This window comes from Nicotiana attenuata, chromosome 6, assembly GCF_001879085.1.
Source record: "Nicotiana attenuata strain UT chromosome 6, NIATTr2, whole genome shotgun sequence".
NCBI classification, from domain to species: Eukaryota; Viridiplantae; Streptophyta; class Magnoliopsida; order Solanales; family Solanaceae; genus Nicotiana; species Nicotiana attenuata.
In genome coordinates, this window is record NC_031994.1 from 94,364,888 (window position 1) to 94,381,042 (window position 16,155).

The window sequence follows — 16,155 nt, forward strand, 5'->3', positions numbered from 1 at the left end:
GGCCTCCACTAAGTTCGTATGATATTTTGGGACATGTTGGTATATTTGGTTAAAGTCCAAGGGTCTCGAACGGATTTTGGAAGGTCAGCGGAGATGATTTTTAGACATGGATACTGCTGGAATTTGCTGCTGTGTGTGGGCAGCAGCTGATTTTTCCGCTTCAGCGGAAACCTGATCTCAGCAGTGACCTCGCAGCAGCGATAACAGCATAGCAGAAGCGACCCAGGCAAGGGCTGGCTAGAGCTCGCAGCAGCAGACATTTTTGCGCACCTACGACATTGTAGGTGCAATCACTGAAGAGCGTAGAAGCGAAGCTAAAGCTGGCAGCTTAGTTGTTTATCGCAGAAGCGCAATTTCTTTTGCACCTGCGACATTGCAGGTGAGTGAATAGTGCTCGCAAAAGGCGAGAAGTGCAGAAGCATGTTATTCCTCACAGAAGCGAGCTCGTAGGCGCAATAAATCAGCCGCGGTGCGAAACTGGGCAGCAACATAAGGACCAAAAAAATCTCAATCATGTTGCCATTTCGTTTTGGGATTTTTGGAGCTCGGTTCTTGGGCGATTTTGAGGATTTCTTCACGATTTCAACTCAAGGAAGTGTCCTATACTCGAAAGTGTTTACATTCTATAAATCCACAATTATATTAATTTGGATTTAAATGGAAGAAATCACGATTTTTGCAAAACCTTCCAAAAACAAAAATTTAAGATTTGGAGGTCGAGTTATTATCGGAATTTGATAAAATTGGTATGGTTGAACTTGTATCAGAATCGGTGTTCGGATTTCGTAAAAATTATGTCAGGTTCCAAGAGGCGGTCCCACATTGACTTTTGGTTGGCTTTTTAGAATAAAATTTTAAGTCGATATTATATTATCCGAATTTGTTTCCGATGAATTTTAATGAAGTTATAAAATTATTTGGATAGATTTGAGCTATCTGGGGGAATTACCTCTTAGGCATTGAGTCTTATGTGGAAATTGTTTGAATTAAAATTATGTACGCGAGATGACGAGTACGTACTTGGTCTATATGTGCAAATTATATCGGTTAAAATTTATGGACACCCTTATGTATTAAAGTGAAATAATTGTTGGAACTCAGTAAATCCTTGATTTGTCATACCTCATTCCTTGTTTGTCGAGTTTGTATTTATATGATAATTTGGTGTAAATTTCCGTTTGGATTTTTATGTGAATTCCGTGTGTTTGTTGATTTGAAATTTCCTGGAAATAATGATGTTATGGATTTTCCATCTACAAATAATTAATTAAGTTTAAATTGAGGTATTAATATATGTATCGAAAAGTTGGATTAAAGAAGGTGTCATCTTATGCTGAGTTAATTTTACATCTTTGTTGTTGTCATCGAGGTTTTATGTACTTTGTGTGGAGCCTTGAGCTATTTGCTGTGAAATTAATTGATTTTTGTTGTATCTTTGGAATTGGTTGTGGCCTATGGGCAATTTATAATATGAATTGTTGTTTTGTGTTGTCGTGGTAATATCCGTGTAAACTATTGTGCAATTTGGGTTAATGTTATGTGGATATAGGGTTACTATTATGTGGCTATAGGAGAGATAAGGGTGGCTATTGTCAGGGATGATATGGTGATATGAGGATATTGTGTTGGTGATGTTTATGGATGTTGTGATTTCTTGGTGATTTTTTATATATATTGTGCAATTTATTTTATAAATCCAGTAAATTGAATAATAGTTGGATATATGTTAAAATTATGAGCCTATGGATATTGTCAGGCGGATTATGATATGGTCACGAGCTACCGGGGATAAATGATGAATTTATTATTGGTACGTGAATTGTCCGTATAGTTATGATATGAAATATGGGCACGAGGTGCCGTGAGTAATGATGATGATATTGGCACGTGAGTTATACGTGCGGCTGTGATAGAAATATTGGCACGAGGTGCCGTGAAAATATGAAAATGGGATGAGACCCGTATTTTATGATTATGAAATAAGGTGTCACAGGGTGACTTTTATTTGAAAGAATTATATTTGAAAAATATTATTTGAAAGAATTATATTCGGAAGATATTTGTTTGAAAGAATTATATTCGGCAGATATCGTTTGAAAGAATTATATTCGAAAGGTATTTATTTGGAAGAATTATACGTGAAAGATGGCTACTTGAAGGAAGTATATTCGAAACCTATTCATGGAAAGGATTATATCTTTAAAGATTATTATTTGAAAAACATATAGGTGAAGGATTTATATTTGGAGGACTGGATTAATTGATTGTACTTGTATTCGTTATTTATTGAGCAATATCTATGGTGTTCTCGCTTTCCCTGCTTCTCATATCATTGCTTGATTATTGTTGTTGTTATTACTATTTGTGTCCTATTACTTTGTATGCTATATTGCACAGGTTATTAGACTAGTGAGTGTCTTGACTGTACCTTGTCACTGCTCCACCGAGGTTAGTCTTGATACTTACTGGGTACCGATGTGGTATACTCATGCCACACTTCTGTATATTTTTTTGTAAAGAGCTAGGTATTGGGGATATCGAACTCGGAAAAAGTTAGAGTGTGATTGCAAGGATCCAAGGTAGAGCTGCTTGGCCATCGCAGTCCCTTGAAGTGCTTCCATTTTATTGTACTGTCAATTATTATTCGAGCAGTATTGTATATTTGATTTCCTTGAGATGTTTTCATGTATTCAGCTAGAGTTCGTGACCTAGTTACCAATATTGGGAGGTTGTTTGATTATTTTCGCAGTTAGTTTTGACACTTGTATTAGATTCTATTTATTTTTTTTAAAATGGCTTGAATTGTAATTGGAATTGGCTTACCTAGTCTTAGAGACTAAGTGCCATCACAACTTCTGTGGTGGGATTTTGGATCATGACAAGTTGGTATCAAAGTGCTAGGTTTATAGGTTCTACGAGTCATGAACGAGTTTAGTAGAGTCTTGCGGATCAGTACGGAGACGTCTGAATTATCTTCGAGAGGGTACAAAACTATTAGGAAATTTCTACTTCTTTCATTCCTTTCGTGCGGATTTGTTAATTGTGGAATTTGAGCCTTTGTATCTCTATTCTATCACAGATGGTGAGGACACGTGCTACCAGGTCAGCAGAGCAAACACTCGCTCACACTGCTAGGGCCGTAAAAGGTCGGGGCCGAGGTCGGAGCTGAGGTAGAGGCCGAGGTAGGGCACGTGTCACAGCTAGAACACTTATCAGAGCAGTAGTTGAGGAGCCGCCAATAGCTCCAGTTGGGGGACAAGTACTAGAAACACCTGTGGTTACCCCCGGACTTCAAGTGACTTTAGCACAGTTCCTAAACATGTTTGGTACATTAACTCAGGCAGGGCTGATCTCTATTTCACCAAATATTTCACAGATTGGAGGAGTAGCTCAGACTCCTACAGCTCGTACTCTAGAGCAGCAGGTTCACATTGGTCAAGATCCGGGTGTAGTACTGGTACCTATCATTCCAGTTCAGCCTTGAGGTCAAGTCAGGGGCATTAGAAGAAGAACAAAAGAGACTTGAGAGGTTTAAGAGGTATGACCCACCTACTTTTAGTGGCACAACTACACAGGATGCTCAGGGATTTCTAGAAAAGTGTCACCGTATTCTCCGCACCATGGGTATTGTGGAAGTGAGCGGAGTCGCCTTTACTACATTTCAGCTGTCAGGAGCAGCGTATCAGTGGTGGCAAGTCTATGAAGAAGGTAGACCAATCGATGCAATACCACCAACTTGGGCTTAATTTTCGAAAATATTTTTGAAAGAGTTTGTTCCCGAGACTCTCCGGGATATATGGCGCGAAGAGTTTGAACGGTTATGTCAGGGCACCATGACAGTGTTAGAATATGCATCAAGTTCAGTGATTAGCTTGCCGTGCACCTACTTTGGTTCCTACCATCAAGGAGCGGGTTCGCAGATTCATTGAGGGACTCGATTATGACATTAAAATATGCATGGCTCGGGAGTTGCAAACCGATACTCCATTTCAGCAAGTAGTGGAGATTGCGAGGAGAATTGAGGGTGTACTAGCTGGGGAAAAGGAGTATAAGGAGACCAAAAGGTCTCGAAGCACTTGAGGGTTCAGTGGATTTTACTCTTCAGCTATGAAACATTATGGCGGAGGCTCTAGCAGTCGGACAACTCAGTCCGCACATCAGAGTACTCAAGGACTCCAGTAAGTTCTAATAGTGCACCACTGCCACGGGTTCTTACAGTGGTTATTCCAGTTATCCGACGCAGACTCAGTACAAGCAGCCACGACCTCAGAGGGGTTGTTATGAGTGTGGTGATACTAGGCACATCATGAGAGATTTTCCCAGACTTGGGAGAGGTGGATTTTATCAGAACACTCAGGCTATGGGACCCAATGCAATTACTACCCCAGGTGCACAACTAGTTAGGGGTAGAGGACAGGCGGGTAGAGGGCGCTCTAGAGGGGGAGGCCCAGCCCGTTGATTTATTTGCTATGGTGTGGCTGAGGCCACTATACCAGATGATGTCATTACAGGTACGATCTCGATTTGTTATAAAAGGATACTTTTCATGAATTTGATTTAGTTCTGAATATTGAGGCAAGTCCTCCTATTATGCGCCGCTTATGGTGAGCTTCGTAATTTTGTGACCTACTAATATGTTTCTCTGTTAGGAGATTTGATGTTGTTAGCCCGTGTCTATCATTTCTATTTTTGTACACTATTGAGGGCTAGGAGTCCAAGGGTGATTTTTTATTACTCATTACAGTGGGTTTTGATGTGATTCCAGAATATTGATTTCAATTTGATGAATTATATGCCCTATCGGTATGGGGTTCGCTATGTGTTATGAAAGTTGTTTACGAAATTTATTAAAAAGAAGGAAGAAAGGAAATGGAAAAAAAATCAGTTGGCACAATGTGCAAAATATTTGTGATTCTGAGTTGAGGATGAGATCCTCGCATTTTCATATAATGTGACATATTTAAACTGGGCTATAAGCCGCGATGGAAGTTTTATAAGGACGAGGTCCTGGTGGTGAAAAATTTATGAGTTTAAGTTCCCCCTGAGTGAAACTAAATTGGTGCTATAGTATTAGAAGAGAGTCATGCCTATTAGGCTTATTTGATAATTCTTTTATGTGTTTCTGTGCATATTTACCCATATTTGTGCTGTAAATATTGAGTTTTAGCCTACAAGGTGAGTGCCCAGGTGACGTTAAATATGACTCGTTAATTCGGGTAAATAATTATGAGGTCTTCATGCCTCAGTTGTTGCTTTCAATGTTGTGAAAAATTTGAAATGAGAGTTTTATTTATATAAAATTAATGGTGGATGTTGGAATTGATTATGAACCATTATTATGACCAGAGATGTGATTATGGGCATACGTATAATGTGTGTGTAGGCGCGAATTTCTGCCGTCAACTGATACTAATACAGTGTGTTTCTACGAAAGATCAAGCCTTTTGAAAATAATTGGAGTGTAAGAAGTTGGCTTTAAAGGTTATAAATGAGGATAAAAGAAATAATCTCAATGAAGATGGGGTCGAACCCATGTCAAATTTGTGATGATGTAGAATCACCCATGAGTATGTGTGAAATGATGCACTCAATAATTTGAAGTCCTCAGAATAAATCTTGGCACGTTTGAGGACGAACGTATGTTTTAAGAGGGGGAAGATATAACGACCCGACTTGTCGTTTTAAGAACTAATGGCCCATTCAGCGACTTAAGGTCTCGACAACTTCGTAATGTGTATTATGACCCGCGTGTGTGGTCGAGTTTAGTTTCTGGAAGATTCAGAATTAAATTTTAAAAAAAATTCTCATTTTGAAGCTTAAATAGAAAGAGATGACCAGAGAGTTGACTTTTGAGCAAACGACCTCGGAATGGAGATTTGATGATGTCAATAGCTTCGTATGGTGATTTCGGACTTAAGCGTATATTCGGATTTGGATTTGGAAGTCCGTAGGAGAATTTGACGCATTTTGGCGAAATTTAGAAAATTGAGGATTTTGGAAAATTTGACCAAAGGTTGAATTTCTGATAACGAGGTCGGATTTTGATTCGGGAAATTGGAACAGCTCCGCTACGTCATTTATATCTCGCGTGCAATATTTGAAGTCATTCCGGTTTGATTCGATATGTTTTGGCGAAAAACATAGAAGTTGGAAGATTTGAAAACTCATAATTTGATTCATGGCGCGATTCGAAATTTTAGTGTTGTTTAACGTGGTTTAAGGCCTCGACTAAGTTTGTTTGGTATTTTGGGACATGTTGGTATATTTGGTTATAGTCCCGAGGGTCTCGGGCAGATTTCGGAAGGTCATTGACATGTGCAGGGATAGACTGCACAACATGAGGATATTGGAGTCCCATGGAGTGGATTTCACCGCCTTCTATTTAGAGGGCAGGGCCCGTAGATTGTAGCAGTCTTACCTTCTCAGCAGACTGGCAGGTTCTCCTCCCATGACTTGGGATCAGTTTACATGGCTTTTATTGGACAGGTATATTCCACCCTCTCACAGGGAAGAGTTGCGGTGTCAGTTTGAGCAGCTCGAGCAGGGTCAGATGTCTGTGACCGACAATAAGGTGAGATTCTCTGAGTCGTCTCTCCATGCACTCATGATACTTCCTACGGATGCAGAGAGAGTGCGGAGATTTGTTGCGGGGTTACACCCCAGTATTCGAGCTAGCATGGCCCGAGAGGTTGAGACGGGAACCGAGTATCAGCTAGTGGTAGAGATTGCGCGGAGGATTAAGGGTTACCGCCAGAAGGGTGGAGAGAAGTTGCAGTAGGACAAGAGGGACCGATTCTCTAGAGAGTTTAGAGGTTCCCTAGCTAGGGGCAGAGGTCAGTTTAGGAGGGGTCAGCCCAACGGCCCCCATATTCAGCACCACCACACCTCCTCGAGGTGCTCCAGTGAGGCCTTATTTCAGTGCAATGCCGGAGAGTTCTTACCGCCTACTAGCTATTCAGGATTCCTCCGGCGGGTATTCTGCTCATCAGGGTTCTTCTAGTGGATATTCGGGCCATCAGGGTTAGATTTCAAGATAGCAATCTATGGCATCGCGGGCTGTTACGAATGTGGAGATGCGGGTCACATAAAGAGGACCTGCCCCAGATTTCGGGGCAAGGCAGTACAGCGGGGTCATCAGCCTATGATTAAAACACCAACTGTTCGGCCGCCCTGAGGTGGGGGACAGGTTGGTAGGGGCCATCTTAGAGGTGGAGGCTAGGCAGGGGGAGTTCAGCCAGCTACTGTTCAGCCAGGCGAAGGCCAGCCAGTCGGCGCTCCAACTAGATTCTATGCTTTTCCGGCCAGACCAGATGCAGTGGCTTCAGATGCGTGATCACAAGTATTATTTCTGTATGCGATAGGGATTCTTCGGTATTATTTAATCCAGGGTCTACATATTCATATGTGTCATCTATCTTTGCTCATTTCCTAGATATCCCTCGTGAGTCCTTTGGTACTCCTGTTTATGTGTCCACTCCTGTGGGCGATTTTGTGGTTGTGGATCGAATCTACCGATCCTCTGCGGTTATATTCTGTGGTTATGAGACTAGAGCAAACCTTTTGTTACTTGATATGATCGACTTTGAGGTAATCCTAGGCATAGATTGGTTATCTCCATATCACGCCATTCTTGATTGTCATGCCAAGACTATTACTTTAGCGTTGCCAGAGTTGCCGAGATTGGAGTGGAAGGGTTCCTCTGTTAGTGCATCTAGTAGGGTTATCTCTTTTCTGAAGGCCCGACTTCTATTCGAGAAGGGTTGTTTTGCCTAACTAGCATACGTTTGGGACAACCGCAGAGTCTTCGACGATTGATTCAGTGCCAGTAGTCCGGGAGTTCGCCGATGTGTTTCCTTCTGGCCTTCCAAGCATGGCGCCGGATCGTGACATTGATTTCTATATTGATTTGGCTCCAGGTACCCAGCCTATATCTATCCCACCGTACCGTATGACACTGAAAGAATTGAAAGAGTTGAAGGAGTAGCTTGGGGAGTTGCTAGCAAAGGGGTTTGTGAGACCCAATGTATCACCTTGGGGTGCACCTGTGTTATTCGTGAAGAAGAATGATGGGACTATGCGGATGTGCATTGATTACCGCCAGTTGAACAAAGTCACCATCAAGAACAAGTATCTGTTGCCTCGTATCAATGATTTGATTGACCAATTGCAGGGTGCAAAGGTGTTTTCTAAGATCGACTTGAGATCGGGGTACCACTAGTTGAAGATTCGGGAGTCAGATGTTTCGAAGACTGCCTTCCGTACTAGATATGGTCATTATGTGTTTCTAGTGATGTCCTTCGACTTGACTAATGCCCCAACGGCGTTTATAGACTTGATGAACAGGGTGTTCAGGACTTATATTGATTCCTTTTGTTATTGTCTTCATTGATGACATCTTGATTTACTCTCGTAGCTTGGGGGAGCATGAGCAACATTTGAGAGTGTGCTTCAGACATTGCGAGAGCAGAAACTATATGCTAAGTTCTCGAACTGTGAGTTTTGGCTAGAGTCTGTGGCATTCTTGGGGCATGTTGTATCAGGAGAGGGTATTAAGGTGGATCCCAAGAAGATTGAGGGTTTTCAGAGTTGGCCACGTCCCACTTTGGTGACTGAGATCAGGAGTTTCCTGGGACTAGCAGGTTATTATCGCCGATTTGTGCAGGGTTTTTCCTCCATTACATCACCTTTGACTAGATTGACCCAGAAGGGTGCTCCCTTCTGTTGGTCCATTGATTGTGAGGCGAGCTTTCAGAAGCTCAAGACAGCATTGGCTACAACATCGATTCTAGTGTTGCCTTCCGGTTCGGGGATGTATACTGTTTATTGTGATGCTTCACGCGTTGGTTTGGGCTGTTTATTGATGCAACATGGGAGAGTTATTGCCTATGCTTCACGTCAGTTGAAGATTCATGAGAAGAATTATCCTGTGCAAGACCTAAAGTTAGCAGCGATTGTCCATGCTCTTAAGATATGGAGGCATTATCTGTATGGGGTGTCATGTGAGGTTTATACTGATCTTCGCAGCTTGCAGCATTTGTTCAAGCAGAGGGATCTCAATTTGAGGCAGCGTAGATGGCTTGAGTTACTGAAGGATTATGACATTACCATTCTTTATCACCCGGGAAAGGTGAATATAGTCGCGGATGCCTTAAGCAGGAAAGTAGAGAGTATGGGTAGCTTGGCATTCATACCAGCAGAGGAGAGGCCACTAGCTTTGGACATTCAGTCCTTGGCTAACAGACTTGTGAGGTTGGACATTTCAGAGGCCAGTCGGATTCTTGCATGTGTTGTTGCCCAGTTTTCGTAATTGGGGCAGATCAAGGCCCGACAGTTTGATGATCCGCATTTAGTAGTCCTTAGAGAGACGGTACTACAAGGTGGTGCCAGGGAGGTTTCTATCAGCGAGGATGGTGTTCTGCGACTCCAGGGTCGCCTATGTGTTCCTAATGTCGACGGTTTAAGGGAGAGGATTCTTGAGGTGGCATACAACTCGCGGTATTCTATTCATCCAGGTGCTACGAAGATGTATCATGACCTGAGACAGCACTATTAGTGGTGGCGAATGAAGAAAGACATAGTGGAGTATGTAGCTAGGTGCTTAAATTGCCAGCAGGTCAAGTATGAGCACCAGAGGCCAGGGGGCCTAATTCAGCAGATGACTATACTCGAGTGGAAATGGGAGCGCATTGCTATGGACTTCGTAGTTGGGTTACCGCGGACTTTGCGGAAGTTTGATGCAGTTTGGGTTATTGTCGAAAGGCTAACCAAGTCGGCACACTTTATTCTAGTTGTGACTACCTGTACTTCAGAGAGGTTGGCCCAGATTTATATTCTGGAGACAGTTCGGTTGCATGGTGTGCCTGTTTCCATCATATCAGACAGAGGCCCTCAGTTTACTTCCCACTTTTGGAGAGCCGTACAGAGTGAGTTGGGGACCCGTGTAGAGCTCAGCTTTCACCCGCAGACCGACTGGCAGTCAGAGCGGACAATCCAAATCCTAGAGGACATGCTTAGAGCATGTGTCATTAAATTTGGAGGGCAGTGGGATTAGTTCTTGCCTTTGGCCGAGTTTGCTTACAACAACACTTATCAGTCCAATATCGAGATGGCCCAATTTGAGGCTTTATATGGCCGGCGATGGCGCTCTCCTATTGGGTTGTTGAGCTTAGTGAGGCTAAGTTGTATGGTACATATTTGGTGAAAGATGCCTTGGAAAAGGTAAAGTTGATTCAGGAAAGACTTCACACAACTCAGTCCAGACAGAAAGTTACGCGGATCAGAAGGCGCGTGATGTATCATTCATGGTCGGCGAGAAGGTTCTCTTGAAAGTCTCACCGATGAAGGGTTTTATGAGATTCGGAAAGAAGGGCAAGTTGAGCCCCGTGTTTATAGGCCCATTTGAGGTGTTGAGGCGAGTTGGGGAGGTTGCGTATGAGCTTGCCTTACCCTCCAGCTTATCGGGAGTTCATTTAGTTTTTCACGTGTCTCTGCTTCAGAGGTATCACACCGACTTGTCTCATGTGTTAGACTTTAGTACTATTCAGCTAGATGAGAGATTGGGTTATGAGGAGGAGCCAATTGCCATTATTGATAGACAGGATCGCCAGTTTAGATCCAAGAGGATATCTGCAGTAAAGGTCCAGTGGAGGGGCCAACTAGCTGAGGAGGCGACCTGGGAGTCCGAGGAGGACATGCGGAGCAGATATCCACTCTTATTTAGCACTTCAGGTATGAATCTAAACCCGTTTGAGGACGAATGTTTGTTTAAGAGGTGGAGAATGTAACGACCCGACCGATCGTTTTGCTTTCTAGAACCCAGTTCCCCTGAATAAGACTTCCCGTACTTGCTTTAACTGATTTATGACTTGCGGGGATGGTTGGTTTGGGAGTTGGAAGAGTTTGGGTTGAAATCAGAACACTTGGTTCCTTAAGGTTGGCTTAAAAGGCCAAGTTTGACTTCGGTCAACGTTTTGAGTAAACGACCTCGCAATAAGGATTTGAAGGTTCAAGCAAGTTCGTATGATGATTTCGGACTTGGGCGTATGCCCGAATCGAGTTTTGGATGACCCGGGAGCGTTTTGGCGCCTAATAGTGAAAGTTGATTCCTTAAGGATTTTGAAGTATTTTAAATTTTGTTTGGGGTGGGTTTTTGTGTTATTGAGGTCCGAATGGGATTCCGAGACCGAGAATAGTTCTGTAATGTCATTTAAGACCGGCACGTTAAATTTGGTGTCAATCCGAGAAATATAAGTGTGTTTCGTCACATTGGAATTAGATTGAAGAACTTAGGTTCATAAGTTTGATTCAATTGGTTTTAGGGTGTGATTCTTAGATTTAGTGTTGTTTCGCACGTTCCGAGGGTTTGAGTGAGTCCGTTTTATCATTCCAAACTTGTCGGTATATTTTGGCGGGGCCCTGGGGCTCGAGCGTCAATCGGACGAGGCTCGAGCTTAGTTGAAAATATGAGAAGGAGCTGAAGCTCCAGGCATCTGTCATAACTGCACATGCGGTTGGCCTGCCGAAGGTGCGAGCCCGCTAAAGCAGCTATGCCATCGCAGATGCGGCCATGGGTGGCCAGTCCAGAAACCGCAGAAGCGGCCTCTTCTCCGCAAAAGCGGCCTCTTTTCCGCAGAAGCGGATGGCTTCTTGCAGACGCGGCCCATCTGACCCAGTGGAGTTCCGCAGAAGTGGACCCTTTTCCACAGATGCGATGGGCGCAGGTGCGACCCTGGACCGTAGATGCGGAAACCACTGAAGGCAGAGACCTTCATTTATTTCGGGAGTTAGCCATTTTTGGCTCATTTCCACTCATTGGTTGGACGATTTTAGAGCTCTTGAGAGGGGATTTTCACCAAGCTTTTGGAGGTAAGTAATTCCTACTATGTGAGTTAAATACTTGGATTTTGGGTAGATTAACATGTATGGATTAGTGAAAATCATAGGATTAGAGTAAAACCTAGGTTTTTGATAAGAATAACATTCAACCACGAAATTTGTTATGGAATGAAGTCAAAATCATATATTCTTGATCCTTAGGTATGGGTAAGGACTTCCTTCGAAAATTTCCGGAATCCGGGCACGTGGTCCCGGGGGTGAATCTTAGGAACCTTGCCTTTGGGGTTGGATAATCACTTTAATAGCTAGAATATGAAATTTAAGCCTATAATGATTGATGTTTACACTATTTGTATAGTTTCGGATTGTGCGGCTCCGGTTTGAGAGTATTAACACGTTCTTGAGTTGGAAGTAGGCTCGAAACGAGGTAAGTCTCTTGTCTAACCTTGTAAGGGGGAAATTTCCTGGTGAACCTAATTAATATATGATTAATTGTGGGGGCTACGTACGCTCGAAGTGACGAGAGTCCGTACGTAGCTTCTATTCCTGTTATGTCCGTGTAGTTCTAGATTTACATCATGCTTTGTGGACACTATTATATTACTTATATGAGCTAATGGTATGAAAGAAATTAAGTTGAAGGAAATCTAAGGATTTACAGGCTTAAAGTGAATTGTATTCATTCATTTTTCAAAAGGAATTAAAAAAGTGTTGTGTTTTAAATGATGGAAATTATGTTTGAACGCATCGCACGTATGATTCGCGAGCGGGGTAATGCTTTTACCGCGTGCATGTATGATTCGCGAGTGGGGTGAATAGATGCATCTATGGTTCGTGCTGTTCAACCCTTGGCTGTGCACATTTTACATTTATGTTGGATCGGGCCGAACGTCCTCGGTGGTAGTTGTGTGTGATAATGGAACCGGACCATTATAATTCGTATAATTTAATTCTTGAAGGGTCACTTATTTTAAATGAGGAAAGTGCCTAGTTTTATTAATTGTATGAAAGGGTTTTCAGCAATTATTCTTGTTTGAGCTTGTTGTCATCTACATACACTGTGAATTAAATATATTGAACTTCATATTATTATATTTGCTGGCCCTAGTAATAGCCTGTTCGGCCAAGCTTTTTTTTGGCCAAAAGTGCTTTTTTTGGCCAAAAGCACTTGTGGCCAAAAATTGAGGTGTTTGGCCAAGCTTTTGGAAGGAAAAAGGTGCTTTTGAGGAGAAGCAGAAGCAGTTTTGGAGAAGCATAAAAAAGTAGTTTCTTTCCAAAAGCACTTTTTTGAGAAAAATACTTAGAAGCAGTTTTTTAAAGCTTGGCCAAACACTAATTGCTGCTCAGAAGTGCTTTTCAAACTAATTAGCCAAACACAAACTGCTTCTCACCAAAAGTACTTTTGAGAAAAGCACTTTTGAAAAAAAGCACTTCTCAAAATAAGCTGATTTTTGCAGCTTGGCCAAACGGGCTATAAGTGTCGGAGTCGACCCCTCTTCAGTACTTTTGCGAGGTTAGGCGAGATATTTATGGGTACATATTTCTATGTACTCATGTTATGCTTTTGTATTTGATTGTACAGGATTTGAGGTAGCATCTGGCCATCAGTCCGGCACGTAGAGTGGACAGCTTGAAACTTTCCGGTGAGCTGCCCTTTTGAGTCGTTCTGTAGCAGCTGGAGTCTTTCTTTTGTCTTTATGTTTCCTGTCTATTCCTTTTCCAGACAGTTGGATAGTATGGTTATGTATATTCTACTAGATTGACCACATACTTGTGACACCAGGTCTTGGAATGCACATAGTAGACTTATGATGTTTTGGCTTGTCTTCATGATTGAGATTCACATTCATTAATTCCATTTAAATAGGCTTAAATTTTTAATCTATAAATTTCTTAATCTAGAATGGAAGTTATCACGTGCTAATTACACAAATGGGAATTTACTATTTGATTAGTGTTGTCTTGCCTAACAATGGTGTTGGGCGCCATCACGGCTTAATATGAAATTTGGGTCGTGACATGCATATTGACCACTATCATAATTTCTGCACGTTCCCATGTCTACTTACCTGTTTGTTGCTATTGTTTGTTTATTGCTTCATATTCACTCCTTTTGAGCCGAGGGTCTTCCAGAAACAGCCTCTCTACCTTCATTAGGTAGGGTAAGGTCTGCGTACACTTCACCTGTAACGATAATGGCTCATTTAGCGACTTAAGGTCTCGAGCAGCTTTGTAATTTGTAATGACCCGCGTGCGTGGTCGAGTTTAGTTTCCGGAAGATTCAGAATTAAATTTAAGAATAAAATTTCTCATTTTGAAGCTTAAATAGAAAGAGTTGACAGGAGAGTTGACTTTAGAGCAAACGACCTCAAATTGGAGATTTGATGATGTCAATAGCTTCGTTTGGTGATTTCGGACTTAAGCGTATGTTCGGATTTGGATTTTGAAGTCCATAGGACAATTCGACGCATTTTGGCGAAAGTTGGAAAATGGAGGATTTTGGAAAATTCATCCGAAGGTTTAATTTTTGATAGCGAGGTCGGATTTCGATTTCAAAAATTGGAACATCTTTGTTATGTCATTAACAACTCACGTACAAAATTTGAAGTCATTCTGGTTTGATTCGATATGTTTCTGCAAAAAATATAGAAGTTGGAAGATTTGAAAACTCATAATTCGATTCATCGCACGATTCAAAATTTTAGTGTTGTTTAACATGGTTTAAGGCCTCGACTAAGTTCTTATGGTATTTTGAGACATGTGGTATATTTGATTAAATTCCCGAGGGTCTCGGGCGGATTTCGAAAGGTCAACGTGTAACGACCCGACCGGTCGTTTCGAGCTCTAGCATGTCATTTGGTAGTTTGAGGCCATGAGCAGCTCCACATCAGGTATTATGACTTGTACACATGGTCGGAATTGAATTTCGGGAAGTTCGGAGTTGATTTGGAAGGAGAATTCTCATTTCGAAAGCTTTAAGTTGGAAAAATTGTCTAAGATTGGATTTTTGAGTAAACAACCTCAGAATTAGGATTTGAAGGTTCCAACAAGTTCGTATGATAATCTTGGACGTGGGCGTAAGTCCGGATAGAGTTTTGGATGAACCGGGAGCATTTCAGAGCCTATTGTGGAAGTTAGCATTTTGGAAGAATTTCATAAATTTGGGTTGAAGTGCATTTCAGTGTTATCGATGTCCGTTTGAGATTCCGAGACTGGGAATAGCTCCGTATGGTGATTCTGGTATTGGGAGCGCGATCGGAAGTGGATTTGGAGGTCCGTAGGTCATTTTGGTGTCAGTTGGCGAAAGTTAGAAATTTGAAGGTTTTTCAGAGGTTTGACCGGAAGTGGACTTTTTGATATCGAGGTCGAATTCTGATTCTGGAAGTTGGAGTAGGTCCATAATGTCGAATATGACTTGTGTGCAAAATTTGAGGTCAATCGACGTGATTTGATAGGTTTCGGCATCGAATGTTGAAGTTTGAAGTTCTAAAGTTCACTAAGCTTGGATTGGAGGGCGATTCATGGTTTAAGCGTTGTTTGATGTGGTTTGAGGCCTAAAGCAGGTCCGCATTCTGGGATTGGTTGGTATGATTGGATGGGGTCTTGGGTGGATTCTGGGTGGTTTAAGGATCAAGGTTTGGTGTGTTGAGGAGCTGCTGAAGTTAGAGGACTGCTGGGCCCCACAGGTGTGAGCCCGCAGAAGCGGGAAGGAAGCCGCAGAAGCAGAAAAAGGACTAGAGCAGGGGAGTCGTAGGAGCGGTCAGTTGGTCACACATGCGGGAGCGCAGGTGCGAAGGTGAATTGCACAGAAGCAGAGAAGGGCGCAGGTGCGAAGAAGATGCCGCAGAAGCGGCAAGAGGACCGTAGATGCGAAAGTCGTCTGGGCAGAAGGGTTCTTTTAGAATCGGGAATTGGCCATTTTTCTCCCATTTTTCATTTTGTATGGGCAATTTTGGAGAGCTTCAAGGGGAGAAATTGTTCAAGTATCACAAGGTAAGTTGTTCCAACTCATTACAAGTTAAATACATGATTTAGATACGGATTAAAGTATGGAAATTTGTAGAAATTTGGGATTTTGAGGAAAAACCTAGAAAATTGGTATTTTTGATTTTGACCATGATTTTGGTCATGAAATTGAGATTAAATTATATATTTGGGTTAGTGAGGTTATGTGTAAACTTTATCTTCGAAAAATTTTAGAATCCGAGCACGTGGGCCCGAGGGTGATTTTGTCAACTTTCCGATCGGGGTTTGAAATTGTTATAAATTGGATTATTATGAATAAATGAACATATATTAATGGCTTTACATAATTATTGG